Raw genomic sequence first — 13,956 nt, 5'->3', positions numbered from 1 at the left:
ACACATGAAAATGCATTAGATACAGAGCTGAGTAAGTATAAATTTGTAATATTTAGTGACTAGCAATAAAGTAATTAACAAAGTTTTTACTGCACCTCCAGCTTTAGCACAGATTTTTAAGAACACAATAGAGCCAAAAATGCAAAATAACCTTCTAAACAGCTCAAGCCTGTTCCTCACATATGTACCCACTGTCAACATATACCAAGCAATGTCCTCAACCAGGAAGGAGGGGAGCTCCCTGTAGCCCTTCACTACCTACCACTCCAAAAAAACCCACCCCTCTACCCAAACACAACTCTACACACAATCACACACAGAGCATACAGTCCAAGATCCTCTGCCCTCTGATACATCCTCAGTCCAGCACTCCCATCCCATCACAAATATCCTGCACATTTACACACTCATACAGGTCCAGCAACAAAGGCTGTCAACACAGTGCTGCCTATATCAGAGCATTAGAGGTGGCAGGCAGCCCTATACAATGCTGATACTCTGAGAAAGGGGGAATGTGCCGGTAGTCCTGGAGAGTGACTGATCTAGGTCTAGGAAAAGGGCACTGTCACTTGAGCTGCTTTAAACACTGTCCGATCCAAACATGCTCTTCTCCTGGTCATTGGCATTTTGGTTATTAAAAGAGCTCACTGGATAAAGCTCAGTGAATAACACAGGGGCAAGGTCAGAAAAATGATGCCTGTGATCTAAGGTAATATCCAGCATCGGGCACTGGCCTGTGCATGAAGAGCTTGTTCCAAGGAGGGCTCTGGCACTGCAGCACCCACGTTTCTGGAGTTCAAACCCCGAGCTCACCCCTGGGCTCCCTGCACAGGGCATGGGGAAGCTGATGGAAACACGCTGTGTCCTGCCCAGGAGGAGCCCAGAAACAACCAGGGGGAAATGGTGGGCGCAGGGGTGCATCCAAAGTCCTGCCTCTCTGGGCAATCCCTGACTCCCATGGACATGCGGAACTTAGAGGGCAGAATCATAGAATCATAGAATGGTTTGGGTTGGAAGGGACCTTAAAAAATCACCTAGTGCAAGACCCCTGCTGTGGGCAGGGATATCTTTGACTAGATCGGGTTGCTCAAAGCTCCATCCAAGCTGGCCTTCAATGCTCCCAGGGAGGGGGCATCCACATCTTCTCTGGGCAACCTGTTCCAGTGTCTCACCACCTCCACAGTGAAGAAGTTCCTCCTAATATTGAATCTAAATCTACCCTCTTTCAGTTTAAAACCATTACCCCTCGTCCTATCACTATACTCCCTGACAAAGGGCCCCTCCCCATCTTTCCTGCACGCCCCCTTTCCCCCTTTAAGTGCTGGAAGGCTGCTATAAGGTCTCCCCGGTGCCTTCTCTTCTCTAGGCTAAACAACCCCAGCTCTCTCAGCCTGTCCTCACAGGGGAGGTGCTCCAGCCCCCTGATCATCTTCATGGCCCTCCTCTGGACCCACTCGAGCAGGTCCATGTCTTTCTTATGCTGGGGACCCCAGAGCTGAACACAGTGCTCGAGGCAGGGTCTCACGAGAGTGGAGTAGAGGGGAAGAATCCCCTCCCTCGACCTGCTAGTCACGCTTCTTTTGTGCAGCCCAGGAGGTAATTGGCTTTCTGGGCTGCTAGCACAGATTGTCAGCTCAGATTCAGGTTTTCATCCACCAGTACCCCCAAGTCCTTCTCCGCAGGGCTGCTCTCAATCCACTCTTGGCCCAGCCTGTATCCATGTTTGGGATTGCCCCGACCCAGGTGCAGGACCTTACCCTTGGCCTTGTTGAACTTCATGAGGTCTGCACGGGCTCACCTCTCCAGCCTGTCGAGGTCCCTCTGGATGGCATCCCGTCCCTCTAGAGTATCCACCATACCACTCAGCTTGGCGTCATCTGCAAACTTGCTGAGGGTGCACTCAGTCCCACTGTCCATGTCCCCGAAAACGGTGTTGAATGACACTGGTCCCAATACGGACCCCGGAGGCACCCCACTCATCGCTGGTCTCCTCCCAGACATCGAGCCATTGGCCGCAGGTCTTTGAGTGCAACCATCCAGCCAATTCCTTATCCATTGAGTGGCCCACCCGTCAAATCCATGTCTCTCCATTGTAGAGACAAGGATGTTGTGTGGGACAGTATTAAATGCTTTGCACAAGTCCAGGTAGATGATGTCAGTCGCCCTTCCCTTATCCGCCAATGCTGTAACCCCGTCGTAGAAGCCCACCAAATTTGTCAGGCACGATTTACCCTTAGCGAAGCCATGTTGGCTGTCACCAATCACCTCCCTGTTCTCCGTGTGCCTTAGCATAGTTTCCAGGAGGATCTGCTCCATGACCTTGCCAGGCACAGACGTGATACTGACTGGCCTGTAGTTCCCCACGTCTTCCTTCCTTCCCTTTTTAAAAATGGGGGTTATGTTTCCCCTTTTCCAGTCACTGGGAACCTCACCAGTCTGCCACGACTTTTCAAATATGGTGGAGAGTGTCTTAGCAACTTCATCTGCCAGTTCGCTCACGACCCTCGGATGCATCTCATCAGGTCCCATGGACTTGGGCACACTCAGGTTTCTTAGACGGTCTCGAAGCCCATCTTCTCCCATGGTGGGCGGTACTTCATTCTTCATTCAGTCCCTGCCTTTGGATTCTGTGAATTGGGCAGCGTGGCTAGAGCACTTGCCAGTGAAGACCGAGGCAAAGAAGCTGTTGCGTACCTCAGCCTTCCCCATGTCGCCTGTAGCCAGGTTTCCTGTGCCGCTCATCGGGGGGGGTACAGTTTCTTTCATCTTCCTTTGTCATCCTAGGTCCCTGAAGAAACCCTTCTTGTTACTTTTCACGTCCCTAGCCAAGTTCAGCTCCAGCTGTGCCTTGGCTTTCCTGATCCCTTCCCTGCACTCTCAGGCCATAGCCCTCTAATCTCCTCAGGATGTATATCCCTGCCTCCACTGCCTATGCATTTTGGGTTTGTGTTTTAGTTTGGCTAAGAGGTCTTGACTTAGCCAAGCCGGCCTCCTGCCTCGCCTGCCCAACTTCTTGCACATTGGGACTGAGAGCTCTTGCACCCCAAGAAAAATGTCTTTAAATATCTCCCAGCTCTCATTCGCTCCTTTATCTCTGAGGGCAGTTTCCCAAGGGATCCCACGCACTAGCGCCCTAAACAGACAAAAGTCTGCCTTTCTGATGTTTAGGGTCATGACTCGACTTTTTACCCATCCTGTACCCCTCAAGATTGAGAATTGTACAAGGGCATGATCGCTGCAGCCCAGGATACGTCCAGTCTAGACCACTCCGATAAGTTCTTCCGCATGAGTGAGCAACAGGTCCAGCAGTGCCTCTCCTCTGGTCGGGCTCTCCATCGCCTGTACTAGGAAGTTGTCCTCAACGTACTCCAGTAGTTTCCTGGACTGCCTGCAGTTTGCTGTGCTGCTTTTGCAGCAGGCGTCTGGGCGGTTGAGGTCCCCTATCAGGATCAGGGCCTGTGAGCGTGATGCTTCCTGCAGCTGAAGCAAAACTCTTCGTCCACCTCCTCTTCTTGATCAGGTGGCCTGTAGTTGACACCAGCCACAAAGTTTCCTTTGTTGGTTTGGTCTCTCATTTTCACCCATAAGCTCTCGACCTGCACATTGCTGTTTTTCAAAGGTAGCTCCGTGCAATCAATCCCATTTTGGACATAGAGGGCAACTCCCCCACCTCTCCTTCCTTGCCTGTCCCTTCTGAACAGTTTGTAGCCATCAATCACAGCACTCCAATTGTGCGATTCATCCCACCAAGTTTCTGTGATAGCAATCAGGTCATAGTTTTCCATCTGGGTGGCGGCTACCAGCTGCTGCTCTTTGTTTCTCATGCTGCGTGCACTGGTATAGAGGCACTTCAGCTGGGCTATGGGCCACATCCCCGTTTTAGGGGAGTTTGCCCTAATTCCCTTGAGGCAATTCACAGGTGTTTCCCTGTTGCTCCCTAATGCCTTGGCACCCCATTTGCACATTGAGCCTTTGACTGTAACTCCTTGGATGCGGCCATCCAGACAATTCCTTATCCATCTAACTGCGCATCCATCCAAACCATAACTCTCTGGTTTAGCGGCAAGAATGTTGTGGGGCACTGTATCGGAGGCCCTACAGAAGTCCAGGTAGATGGTATCGGTTGCTCTTCCCTTGTCCACTGATGCAGTCACTCCCTCATCGAAGGCCACTAGGTGAGTCAGGCACAATTTGCTCTTGGTGAAGCCATGTTGGCTGTCTCTTATCACCTCCCTGTGTCCCATGGACTTTGACATAACTTCCAGGAAGGTGTGTTCCGTGATCTTGCCAGTCACTGACATGAGGCTGACTGGTTGGTAGTTCCCAGGGTCCTCCTTATTACTCTGTTTAAACAATGAGAATAATTCCAAGCATGAAAATAGTTCCAAGAGAATTCCTGTATAAGTAATGTGAGCCTAACTGACTGTGGGCAGAGTCAAGGAAAGGTAATGAGCTGACTTCCATTGAGAAGCAGAAGGAAAAACATTCCAAGAGAAGACCACTGGTAGGTGAGAAGACGCCTAGGAGATCTGTAAAGGAGAACCCAGAAAACTGCAGACAGCAGCATCCAGAAAGGAGGATGCAGAAGGCTGCCTGTCTGCTCAGGGTGCAGAAGAACACAACGCACTGTCCCACCTAACCCTGCATGTGGCTGGAAGGTCTTGGAGGAGGTTTTCCTTTGACAGAACGTTTCTCTGGTCAAATGCTAGCAGCAGATACAAATCCACAGCATGAACGTATGCGCTGGCTACCTCTTGAAGAAGAAACTGCAGTTGCAACGGAGCTCTATTTGCAATTTCTGTGCTCAGCACGGAAGTTGGCCTCTGTCTATTAATAGCTCTGCATTGACACCTTATGCCCCAGGTACACGCAATGGAGGTTAACATAAAGCAGTTACAGATGTGCGGGCTGTGTTTGGTGGGATGGAGCAAAACACACCTTGAAAGGTGACTGCTATTAATCAAGTAATAATCAGGAGGATTAGCGAAAGGAAGCAAAATTCTCCAAACTATTGCATACAGAGGTTCAGTCTTCGCACTGAGAACACTTTGCAAATGAGTTCAGCTAAAAAACCACAAAATCTCTCCATTAAATGCTGATGTCCCCACCATTGTGTGACTCCTGCAAATGGCACCAGATGTGTCGTCTTATCCTTCTGTCAGTTGTCTTGTAGCGCAAAAATGGTACAAGCTCGGCAGGTCAGGCCCAGCAGTGGTGGTTACAGGGTTGAGCCTTACACTATTCCAGGCTCAGCTGTAAACATTTCACTGTAATACAAAGTAAACAGAAACAGCAATGAACACGGGAGAAGTCCCATTTCCAGTCATGCTACCCATTCGTCATGCCCGCCATTCATAACCATAAGCTGTTCTCGCAAATCCTGATTTAGGATCCTGCCGACTACGCCAGTTTGTCGCAAATGGGTGATTTAGAATGCTTAAGGAATCGCCGACAAAGGTATTAGCAAAAGTGGTTTTAATATGATGTTGTAAAAGTGTGACTTAACCAAGTTCGATGGCAAGGTTCACTCTATTAATTACTGCGTGGAAGAATCACACAAGGGAAAACTGAGTTGCACTCAAGTCAGAATGATTCGTAGAGAGACCAGAGATGCAAAGAGTAAGGAAGACCCTCCCGTTGAGTCACGGGTTCAGAGTCGGCCACCTTGCTTTCTAAACTCCTGATGGATCTTAGGTGCGGCTAGGTCCAATCTTAGTCTCACACCTGGTCGACGGTTTATGTCTAAGGGATTATACGTGCAGTTTAGATAATGTTTCATGAGCATCAATTTGGCATGCAATCAAAGTTGCCAAGACAAAATCAAAGTTACCGTACTACAAGGTTATGCACGATGTCGGTCGCTTACCAAAGATCTGTTGTTGGTAAAATGTCTCTCTGCCTCAAGGAGCAACCTTGAGAGGTGTCCCAGCTGAAAGGGAGATCACTGCCATGCAGCCACGCTGCCTAGCAGGGAGAACTCAAGGAAGGCTCACTTAGGCTGTTGTATTTATAGGATAAAGTGGTTGGCTTGTAGTCAGTTACATGCAATGGGAAAGGTATGCAGGAGACTCCTTGTACCCACAACTTTCTTTGTTCCTTGAGTCTTGGAAAAGCCACCCGCTCTTCCTGTGTCAATCGCATGATCGGTGTTCCAAGCTCATATGCATCGATGCTCACTATGTCACTCTGCTCCTTTGTGGGTTTTCAGAGAACAGATTGAAACTAGAGGAGTGCATGGCCCGGCTACAGCTCAGGCCTTTACCTCTTCCAGAGCCTGCACCAAACCACCACCAGTCTGGTCAAGGGGTCGAGCACATCCATCACAGCTGTAACTTTTCCTTTTGGAAATTAAAGGTAGTTAATTCTTAGAGCAGCAGCAGCAGCCTTGTAACCTGTCTAGTTAGAAGGAAATTCCAGGACCAGGATCTCCGTGTCATTGTCATGGAACCACCTTCAGGCCTCCTGCTTAGGTCCTCCACTCCTTCCACCCCCGACCAGGCTGACCAGGACCTCCTGTCCAGTGGCAATAACAGGAAAAGAAGCATGATTGCAAGCCTCTGGCCTCCATTTCAGGCCCATTGTCTTCTTTTCTGCCCAGAGAGAAGCAACTAAAGCAAACCCAGCTGGGCCATGTGGGAATCAACCAGCAAAGTTCAAGAAGGCATCTTCTTGGGGGTCAGTACGTGTGGGGTAAAATTTAACCTTGGCAGCAGTGACTGCCAGTACAGAAAGGTAGCTGAGTTGGTGAGCTCCCATCTAAGCCTTTGAAGGAGCACAACATCGGGGTCACCCTCATGTAGTTCATGCTTTCACAATAGCATTGCGTACTTTTGTTACTCTCATTGGATTCCCTTAACCATGCAGCCATCTTAGAGCAGCCGCACCATGGATTTCACAGGCATTTTGAGGAGGGGTATTCATGGTGATATAACAGGATAAGCCATCCCTCTTTTCCCAAGCCGTCCTGAAGTGCCTCAGTGATGATGTAAAGTCCTCTTCTACTCGGAAGTTTTAGTCAGGCCACCAAGCAGCAGCCAGCCGGCTGTTCCTCCTGCCGGAAAACATCTCAGCACAGCTTGTGGAGGTCAAGTCCCATAACTGCCGTGAGCCACAATGGATGGCATGGCCTAAACTGAGCTGCCCATTTTTCCTGCTGGCTGCTCCTGCTATCCTGGCCATTCTCGTTAGCTGCTCCTTTCCCAGTACTTCCTCCAGCTAGTTACTCCTTCCTCCACCAATCTCTCCAGCCAGGCCTTCCTTCTTTACACGCCCACCCTGCAACTGCTCATGCCCTGATCACGGTTCTAAATAGCTGCTAGCTGAAGGGATTACTTTCAGCACTGACAACGGAGCAACTTCTTCCAAATCTTCTGCCTTTAGCAAGACCCCATGGAGCAACCAGAAGGCACAAAGTCTGTGCTGCTGAATGGGCCTGACCGAAAGAAACTGATGTGCCTGTGCACAACAGTAACATTTCCTTCCCATTCTGGCACGCCCGACATTTTGACGGACATGCCCCTAAATACAACCAACTACAAAGCACAGATCGAACATACTTTGGGCCTGCCCGCTGGTTCCTTGTGTCACACTGTGCTTCCTGTTGGCAGTGAAGCCTGTGACCGTCTGCAAGCAGGCAGGCGTCTGTTGGCGCTGCACACTGCAGGAGGGATACTGATTCGTACCAGCCAGTGGACATGCCAGACCTCAGACCTCAGCTAGCCCTTTGAGGTTTGGCAGAAAACTGTTCCAGGACCTGGGCCCCACAGTGTTTGTTCCCAGTCAATGGTGGGCTTTTCCCCCAGTTGCTGCTGGAACCATTGTTTCACGTAGGTGTTACACGTACTGTTACGTTCAATACTTAACGTGTCCCTGGTAAAGTAATAAGCCACCCTTGGAAACATCAAAGGCCAGGATGCAGTCAAACCCTCTCTCTGCTGTTTCCAAAATGCTTCTGTGAGACAGCACTGAACCTGCTACCCTGCTGCTAAGCCCAGAAAGATGGGGTAGAGTTTGTGGTTCCAGTAGATGACTTTGCAAAAGCAGTCCCTGTGGGATTTGCAGCATGCTGGTGTTATCAGCCATGCTGTCTGGATTAGCAAAGCATGCTTGCAGGGATCAGCACACCCTGTGAATCACCAGCAGATCATGTGACATGGAAGACCTAGCTTCAAGCTAGTGTGTAGCAAGGCAGACTTGACAGAGAACACTGGCTGCTGAAGAGGGAGCTACAGCAGAGGTGAGATGTCAGTGTGTCACCAACTCATCCACAATGCCTTCCTTCTTTCTTTCCTTCCTTCCTTCCTTCCTTCTTTCCTTCCTTTCTTCCTTCCTTCCTTCCTTCCTTCCTTCCTGCCTGCCTGCCTTCCTTCCTTCCTTCTTTCCAGATTTTTTAATTGGTTTCACAGAGCAGATTTCCTGCTCACAGGGTTAAGGGGATGGTGCCTCGCATGGGTGATGCTGTATGGCGCTTCTTAGGTGAAAAAATAAAGCTATCGTAAACCTGCATTCAGTAACGGGTAGGGATTGCATTTGTTCAGCACTGAACCCAGGGTGCTTAGAGATGCAGTAAAAGCATTCCCAGCACCGGCAGAGACAAAAGATGTTAGAAAACATCCACTGTAAGAAGCGCAGCTTTCAAATGGTGTTGTCAGTTTATGCTGCAGTTATTTGTTAGGCATGCTGAGAGAGATGTCACCAGACGCGATGGGCAGTTTGACAGGGAATGCCCAGCCTCCACTTCAGCAGTGTTTCTTCAGACAGCAGTCCTCTGTGTAAAAGGAGAACTGCCAGGAATGCTAGCCCAGGCTGAACAGAAATGCCGGCACCCTAATCCTTTGGAGGAAAACTCCTCTTCCCTGCCCTTCTGCTAAGACATGGCTGAGTGCTGGAGCCTGTATATGGTACGGACGCACTTTCCTCGTTAAGAAGCCTGTTTATTCTGCTGATGGTCATTGAGTCATGTGGAATTAAATATGAGGAGTGCTTTCTTCATGCCTAGCACACCAGGTCTACTCCACGTAGGTGTTTGTGTGTTATCTGGTTAAGATATATCCTATCTCAGGATAGCCACGAAGAGACCGGGATGGCCTTTTGCCATCTCCTCATGCTGCTTCTCCACTCAGGGACCAATTTCTGTAGGTATTCCATGACCTCACAGCAGGGAAAAGGGAATTGAAGGCATCTTTCCTTTGGGGAGTTTGATTCACAGCTTTATCTAGTGGTCGTGTCTTCTCTTTCCAGTGATGACACTCTTACATGGCTTCCTGCAGCCTGAAAAAGACAGAGCATCTCAGTGGAGAAGGACCAGACTGTCTAACTGAAAAGGCAAGCAGAGTGGCCGGTAGGACAGACCTGTCATTTGAAGTTGGGCTGCACTTGAACGAGTGCCCGAGTTGCACAGTTACTCAGACGCCTCTTATGTTCTCAGCTAACGTCTCTGGAAGCAATCGCTGCTGAGCAGTGAGTCCTGGCTGAGAAGGTGACCTTCCGAACACCCGTCAAAGCAACTGGAGGGCTCCTGCTGCAGGGCAGGTGAGGAGGGGAACAGGCCTCTTGGGTAAAAACAGGGAAGGAAATGGGTCAGAAATGAAGCAATGATGGCGACGTGCCACCAGATAGCCAGCAGCCATAGCATCAGGGTGCTCTAACAGTGTTGCATCCCCTGTCTGGAGGAGATTCCCTGCTCACCCCATTAAAGGCTGCTGGGGACACACCTTTCTTTCCATGAGGCTTGTACTTGGCAAGGTCTGAGTTTAACCTGAGAGACGGGGACATTGTCTGAGCTCTAAGCAAGTAGACTTGGGAAAATGCATCTCATATCCTCCCCAGCTCAAGCTGCAACGGCCCCTTCACTTGGTCACTGCTTGGCCAGGCAGCACAGGTGTATATTGCCCTCCTTCCAGACCAGTCTCTTCAGCTCCCTGAGAAGTGCCTCCAGTCAGGCAGTATCTTGCAGGGTGACTCACAGGGTCTCAGAGCAGAGCCATCCCATGACCCCACGCTGCTCTCGGCCTCACACGTTAGCCAAGCTTGGACTTTACCTCCTTGGGCTCCGATTCCAAAGCCTTCCTGTGTGCTGGACCGTGTTTACCCAGCACTACTGTGCTGATGTTGGGGCTGTGCTGCTGGCATGGCGAGGGGGGTGCGGCGTGCCTATTCTGCGGGAGGTGTAAGAGCACTGTCATGAGAACCTAAGAGCAAGGCTCAGGTGCTAGTTGATTCCTCTACCCCATGGAGGGGTGTGACAGGGAGCTCAGCTCTGCTCGTGGAGCTGGCAATGTTCCTGAATTTCCATCAGAGGGATTCACTGGTGCCTGTAGAACAGAGCAGCTGAATTGAGCTTTTCTGACAAAATTGTCGGTGAAAGGCATTTCCAGATTCTGTTGCTGGTCCTCTTGCTGGTGCTGCTACTGGCATGCTGCTTTTGTGCTTGCAAGAGACAATTTGCCTTTTCTTGTTCAGATTGTCATAGATCGATGATCCCCTACAGGCCATATGGGGAGAACACTAACTGCATCTATTTAAAACTTTCTTTGAGATATTATCCGTTGTGGGCTCTTATGGAGCGATGATTTCCTCACTTTGCATCGGCACTTTAGCAGGTGACAGCAGCCTGACTCCAAAAATAGCATGTCAGGGGAAAAATAGCTCCTCTTCTCCATGTATGGCAGCAAATCCCAAGTCAACACAAAGTAAGCTTCTATTTTCATGTATGCTGGACTGTATTTCTCCCAGCTTTCCTAGGGAGGTCCAGTAGTGCTGTTACTGTTGCAATCCAATCATGTCTTGCATGAAAATAATGGGATTCAACAGCTATGTGTTTATACCTGTGTCTTCTTGAGGTACCTCATTTGGTCCATGCGTGTATGACTGGCAGCCTCATTTTCTACCTACAAAATGGATTTGGAGTGGAGGATGCCCTCCATTCTCCCAAATTGTAACAGTTGTTACGCTCCAATGCTCTCTGAACTTCTGTCTTTTTATACAGCTCTGAGTCTTTGCACCATGGACAGCAGTTTGGTACTTACCATATATGTGAATCTAAAGTTCCCATTCTAAGAATAAAAATCCTCTCATTGCTTGGACTTCCAGCCTGGAGCTGCCCTCTCTGATGGCTCTTGCCTTGTTTGTACCATTTTAGCCTGGGAGATTGAAGTATGCCATGAGAAGCTCACTGGGATGAGAATATTGATTGTGTGGGCACATGACACAGTAGCTTCACATTACAGTTTAAGACACAGAAGATCGTCTACCTCCAGACCGGGTTTCTAAGGGAAGAGAATAGCTAAGGCAAGCATGACCTTCCTAACCAGGTTGTTAACAATCTGTCTCTCCAGAAGACTCTTCACAAATACTGCGAAGAGAGCCAAGCATGTCCCTCCTGCTAGTACAGCCTCTGCTCACTCTCACATGACAGCTGTGCGGGAGCATGTGCTTCATACTTCAGAATGGATTAGAGTAGATTTTTCCACTAGGCACATGCAAAAATGTTATTGATGATGGTTAAGTGAAAAAATTTTAAGACCTGATTTAAGCATGCAACTAAAAGGGGCACACCAGATTTCTTCTGACCTACGTTTATAGGCTGGAGATGTGCTGCTGAGGTAGAATGTCCATGTATACATCCCAAGATTTTAGGTCCACCTGCAGGGTTCAAATCTGTATGACTAGTTCCTGAGATGGGAAAGGATCTGCTAAGTCATTTTACACATTTCCCATAAATAGTGCATCTTCATGCAGAAGTGCAGTTCGCCCTTTTCCTTCTATACAAGGTTATCTTAGAAAGTGTCCCAAAAAAGCAAAACTGCATTTGACAGAGGCCCAGACCATTCTGTCCTGCACTGCTTTCTAATAGGGAAGGTCCCTCATAATCAGCGGGTGCTGATACATGCTGAAGATTTCACACTAACATGTGCATTGTCTGTTAAGTGCGATTTTAAAGTGTCTCTAAAATCTCTTCTGCATGGAAATTCACACATCCTGAGTAGTGGGAACATGGAAGGAGATATTTCCTTGCTATGGGCCGTTTGGTACATACCATATATGTGAATCTAAGTTCCCATTCTAAGAATAGAAATCCTCTCATTGATCTAGAAAAGCCTCATTAATAAAACAGTCAAAATTTTTATACACAGTACTTTCTTGTCACAGACTCTTTTGTGTGGTATTATACTTACCCTCTCAATGCTACTTTCTGTCCTAAGGTTGACTCGTCAGTCTTTCTTAAGAATGGTGGTGCAGTAAGGAGGGAGCCTACTATGAGCAAGCAGCATCCTCAAGTCTTTGCCAGGAGGAGTATGGTACGGCAGGGATTTCTTCCTACTTGGTCTTGGGTTTGCTTGGGTTTATTTTCATCTATTTCCTTATCACAGTCTGCTTCCCTTTCCTGGTTCCCACCTGAAGTTTAAAAGGTGCAGAGTAGCTTCCCCTGCCTCAGTTACCACAAAAGGTAATTCTTTATTATGCAGTGACTGCCAAGGCTGGTCAGACCTTTGTCGTATATGGTATTCACCAAGCTTAACCTAAAACAGGTTAGGTAATAGCTGCTTGACTACTACAACCGTTATTAAAACAACCTAAAACCACTTCAGGCCCAGGCAAGTCCTGGGACCGTGCACTGTCAGTTCAATACATACCCTCAAGCCTTTTGCTATTAATGGAAAAAAATCGTATTTGCTGCTCTGCAGTAAGGGAGATTTCAAGGAACTGAAGCATCTCAGGATGGTCAGGTGTTCAGAAGGAGGAGCAAAAAGAAGATAAACTGTCATCAAAGACAGTATCCGAAAACAGAGTCAGGCTGGTCTCTGTCATGGACCACGAGTGCAGAGACTAAAATGGAGTGAAAGAAATCTGAAGCCTACTAGGGAACCATGGGAAGCCTTCTGACATGTCACGGGAAGGAAGAGCTAGGCTGGCATCACTGCTAGATGTTAGCTGGAATTATTCAGCTCTTTGTGGCTGAAAAACTGATCAGATCCAAAAAAGCTCACTCTCGTCCCTCTTTCAGATAGCGATGACGGAGATGTCTGGGCTTTCTGCTTTCTCATCCTCACTACTGAGAGCAGGACAACCTCAATATTACTGGTGTGTTGGTGAGTTTGTGTGTTGGAGACAGATAACTGAAGACTCATTTTGATAATTCCGTCTTAGCCATACAGACACGGAGCTGTGGGCTGGAAGTTTCCAGCAGAGTGAGCAAAGCTCACGGGAAGCTCACTTTGCCCTTTGGAAGCAAAGCCCATGCTATGACAGTGGTTTTGGCACACAGTGGCTGAGGGACCACTGTCAACCCTCAGCACTTCCCAGGAAACCTCAAGAGCTCCAATGGCAGGCTCTCCTTTGAAAGCTTTGTAGGTGAAGAGAGCCAAAGTTTTTGGAGACCACTGACCTCGGGCCTGGGCACAGCCATGGTCTGCATGCCGTGCCTGACCAAGCAGGCGATAGTCAGCTTCCCCTGCATTGCTCTCTGCTTGACAATGCAGCTCCAAGGCAACCCCAGTCATAGCTAGAGGTCAAGTTTTCTTTTAATTTTCCTTTTAGGCAAGACCTAAACCAGGCATGAGGCACCCAGAGAGCAAGTTATGGAGAGCATAGACTGCAAACTCATGAGAGCAGCCCAGAAGCCTCCGTATCCCTCCCAAACCATATGCTCATCCCTCTGCCCCTGACTGGCAGCCTCATCTTCCACCCCAAAACAAACTTGGAGCAGAGGATGCCCTCCCATCCCCCAAATGGATTTGTGCTCTGCTGGCAGTAGGTAGGCTTGTAAGAAAAGAGAAACCAAGCATGCTGTAACCCTCAAGTGCTCTGTGAACTTCTGTCTTTCTATACAGCTCTGAGCCTTTGCACCGTGGATAGGGTTTCTGTGCAGCTGGTAAATTCCGGCAGATTTCTTCTCCATGAACATGACCAAGTTTCTTTTGACTCCATGCAAGCCTTCCGCTTGCAGTGACAAGG

Source organism: Nipponia nippon, unplaced genomic scaffold, assembly GCF_047370975.1.
Source record: "Nipponia nippon isolate SJK-2023a ecotype South Korea unplaced genomic scaffold, ASM4737097v1 scaffold_14, whole genome shotgun sequence".
NCBI classification, from domain to species: Eukaryota; Metazoa; Chordata; class Aves; order Pelecaniformes; family Threskiornithidae; genus Nipponia; species Nipponia nippon.
The sequence above is the reverse complement of the archived record's forward strand: the minus strand, read 5'-3'. Positions refer to the sequence as shown.